The sequence below is a fragment of the Zingiber officinale genome, chromosome 9B (genome assembly GCF_018446385.1).
Source record: "Zingiber officinale cultivar Zhangliang chromosome 9B, Zo_v1.1, whole genome shotgun sequence".
Classification (NCBI taxonomy): Eukaryota; Viridiplantae; Streptophyta; class Magnoliopsida; order Zingiberales; family Zingiberaceae; genus Zingiber; species Zingiber officinale.
The window spans coordinates 37,300,382-37,304,226 of NC_056003.1; the positions used below are offsets into that span (position 1 = coordinate 37,300,382).

A 3,845-nucleotide genomic window follows, 5' to 3' on the forward strand; every position below is an offset into this window, starting at 1 on the left:
TAATGCAAACTGCACCAATAAAACTTTCTCCAAGGATGACCTTGCAATCTTTACAAATCTCTCTATCGATCTTCCTAACCATAATAAAGTTAAATTACGATTTATTATTCCCAGTTTTGAACATAACTAAGTGTTATTCTCTTTTCTTAAAAAACGTATTAACTAATATAAGGTCATATGCTATCGCAAAATCTAATATAGTTTTCCCTTTCTCATTTCTTGTTCCAAACTCATAACCCTCATTTACCCTCTCATATTCCTCATTTTTTACTCCGACATGCCCATTTAAATTACCTTCTATTAAAATCATTTCATTTGGTAGAATATTTTGTAATATTTCAACCAAGTCATCCTAAAATCTTGATTTGGTAGCTTCATCTAATCCTATTTACAGTGCATATATGCTAATTATGTTCATAATTTCTTTCACAATTATTATCTTAAGGGTTATAATTCTATTCCCTTTTCTAACTACTCCTATAATCTCATTCTTTAATGAACTATTTACAATAATACTCACTTCATTTCTTGTTTTACTATTTCCTGTGTATCATAATTTAAAACCTGAGTCATTTATCAGTTTTGCCTTCTCGCCTACCCATTTTATCTCTTGTATACACAAAATACTAATTCTTCTTCTAATCATAGTATCTACTACTTCTATTGATTTACCAATGAGGGTTCCTATCTTCCATGTTCTAAATCTTAAATTATTAGTTTTTCTATCATAGTTGTTCTTATCCAACCTATGGTGCGAGAACTCTTGCCTATTTAACACTACACTCAAGTTCTCATGGAGATGTAGCTGTCACGCCCCAGAGGAGTCCTTGTCCGAAGAAATTTCGACAGCATCTCCTCTGTACGGGTGACAATCTGAAGCATTTACTACATACAAAATATACCTCAGCCACACTCGGCTGGAATATATATACAAAATATAAACAACATGACACGCAGTTTAATATACTCAGCCTACCTGGCTGGACAAAAATGAAATAACTCATAACCATCATCTATAACCATCAGCCTAAACGGCTGGAACAAAATAGAAACAACACACAGCGGAAGACAGAACACACGGCTGGATGTAAACGCAGCGGAAATCACAAAAAGAAAACAATGTATGACCGACAAAGTCACTAACTAAATTACCTGCAACCACCAGACTAGACTCCAAAATCCATATCGAGGCATACAATACCAAGTTCACAAAACCAAAACATAAATAGCGTTAGCAACCAAAACCAGAAAAAAAGAAACTATCCTCGAGTGTGTCGTGGGACTGGCAGTTGGGACTCTCCAAGCATCCATGAATCATCTACCTGCCCTGGCGAAAGAAAACCAATTTGCGAGGTGGTGAGTACAAGGACTCAGCGGGTATAGAAAGAGATAGTGCATGAACATAATCAACCAATAAAGAATACCCAAAAGGAATACAGTCTCATAAGAGAATAGCATATACAAGAATAAAACCATGATAAAGGTTCATACCTGGAACGATATCCTAGGCTAGATATAGAAAGTCAGAAATGGTACTAATCTGCTACAGTACTGCTCATAACTACAGAGGTAATGGGTAAGGTATATAAACATTTCCAATTACTAAACTAAGGTTTAACCACCTACAACGTGAGCATATCTTAGCATCAGACAACATGTCAACATAAGTGAACAACAGCAAGAAGCAACGCCAACATAAATATACCACAGCAGCATAAGTAAACAATAACAACATAAGTAAACAGCAGCAGCCAAAGCAGGCATAATGACAGCGTATGCACGGATGGTCACCCCGCCCACCTCTCTGCACCATGACCCCTGTATGGTAGCCGCCACTCCCGCGAGTGACCGGATGGATAGGTGCTGAGTAGCTAACTAGCTACACAGCGAAGGGGGTCCCTGCTGCTCGCAACTCCAGCTACCACTACCCATGCGTGGCCGAGTGCGGCACGACAAGATAAGCGGCATCAACTCCAGCTACCACTCTCTTGAGTGGCCGAGGATGCGGCATGTATGCAATGACATGATGCGAACAATGCAACAGTCATCATATATATATATAAGCAGAAACAGGTATGCTACATGAAGCCAGCATGCTCAATATCGTACATAAACAAACACAGTTAAAGCATACAAATATGATATCTAGTATCTGCTACGGATCATGGACAACAAAAGAGACTGTATAGATATGGAAATGAATATCTCAAAGATAACGTGGAAGTATCAAGCACTGGAAAAATAAGAGTGGAGTCAAGGTAAACAGTCCTTATCCAAAATAATTCATGCACTAAGGTCAATGTACTAAAAGAAAAACAAAGCAAGAAGTACCCGCCTTTAATATATAGCTCGAGCTAAACAATCCCCGCGTCGGAGTGCTCATCCCAAAATGACATCCTGTAAATTATATATTGTACAACTTAGCTAATTTCATAAGCACCAACTAACCAAACTCAAACCCAACTTAATTAGGGGAAAATCCCAATCCAACTATAAACCTCGATTCATCTAAATCCATCAGAAATCTGAGACTAGCATGCCCAAAATAAAACCAACATCGAATTCGATTACAACCCATTGAATCTAAGCTAGAATTTCCGAATCACCATAAAACAAAGAAATATTGTAACCCATTCACCCACCTAAATCTGTTCTAGGCGGCCGAAAATCACCAAGAAGAAGAATAACCCTCATCTCCATCCTTTCCCTTGGTCACCACCGAAAGAGGCTTCCCAACCCCTTAAACGACTCCCAAATCCTTACCTACAAGAAGAAGTAATACTTGCCAACATACATGCACAATAATTAATTGAACCTTTACAGAAAATGAGACATCATCAGATGGTTACCTAACTACATTTTTATGATGTTTCAGTCTAATCATGCATAGCTAGAGAAAACAACAAAAAAAAAACAATTATTAAATCTACACCAATTCCCTTACTTCCAAGTCCGTACTAGAATTTCAAACCAATACGAAGGAGTGTTCACAATATTGAAAATGATACACATCCTACCAAATCTGTTACAAAGTTACTACTATCTCGAAGAAAACAAGATGACTTCGAAATCGATTCTCAACCTTCAAGTCTACTGTGAAATCTCAATCCAACAGGCCACAAGAGAACCAACATCGTGAATTCCAACCCAAAAGACCATCAAAACGTCTACTAAAACCAAACTCCACCGGAAAGCCGGGAATCCTTACCGTAAAGGACTGATCAACACGAAAATCGCGGAGCAAGAAAACTCATCTAGAACCGAAATACCATACTATCAAACAAGCGAACCAGTACCTCATCCTCTCCATGCGTTCCTCTCCTATACCTCACAGATTTCATGTTTTCATAGTTAGATTTACTTGCCGGATCAATTAGGGCACAACGCGAAGAGAGAAGGTCGGCAGCTGCTGTGGTGGTGCTCGAGCGAGGGAAGGAAGGAGAGGCCGCCGGTGAAGATGGTGCCTGCGCGTCAGGAGAGGTCGGCGGCTGCGGTCTGTGTGCGAGGAAGAGAGGGCGTCGGCGTCCGGATGCTCTCGGGAGGAAGAGGGATGGTGGTGCGTCGGCTTAGGGCACGGGAGAGGAGCTCGGCGCTGGAAGGGGGAAAGAGGAGGTGTCGGGTAGGTTATGAGGGTTGGTGAGATTTTATAATAAATACTTAGGTTTAGTGCAATTAAACCCTATATTGATTTCCTTAATCAACTCCTACTTCCGGGTATTCCTAACAGGCTTTTATCGGCCCCATTAGTGCATCCTATCTAAATACATCATACGAGCTCCAATTAAATCCCAGAAAATTTCTAAAAATTCCATTAAGATTTTTCGTCCATTAAAACCTTTTTATTT

At 39.5% G+C, this 3,845-nt stretch overlaps 1 long non-coding RNA gene across 1 annotated transcript; it reads right to left on the reverse strand.

Moving 5' to 3' along the window:
* Positions 1-2,269: 2,269 nt before the first annotated feature.
* On the reverse strand, positions 2,270-3,642 carry LOC122024545. The gene is made up of 2 exons (XR_006123459.1): positions 2,643-3,642; positions 2,270-2,397 (listed from the first exon to the last, which is right to left on the reverse strand). It is a non-coding gene; the product is annotated as an uncharacterized LOC122024545 (long non-coding RNA).
* Between the last annotated feature and the right edge of the window lie 203 nt (positions 3,643-3,845).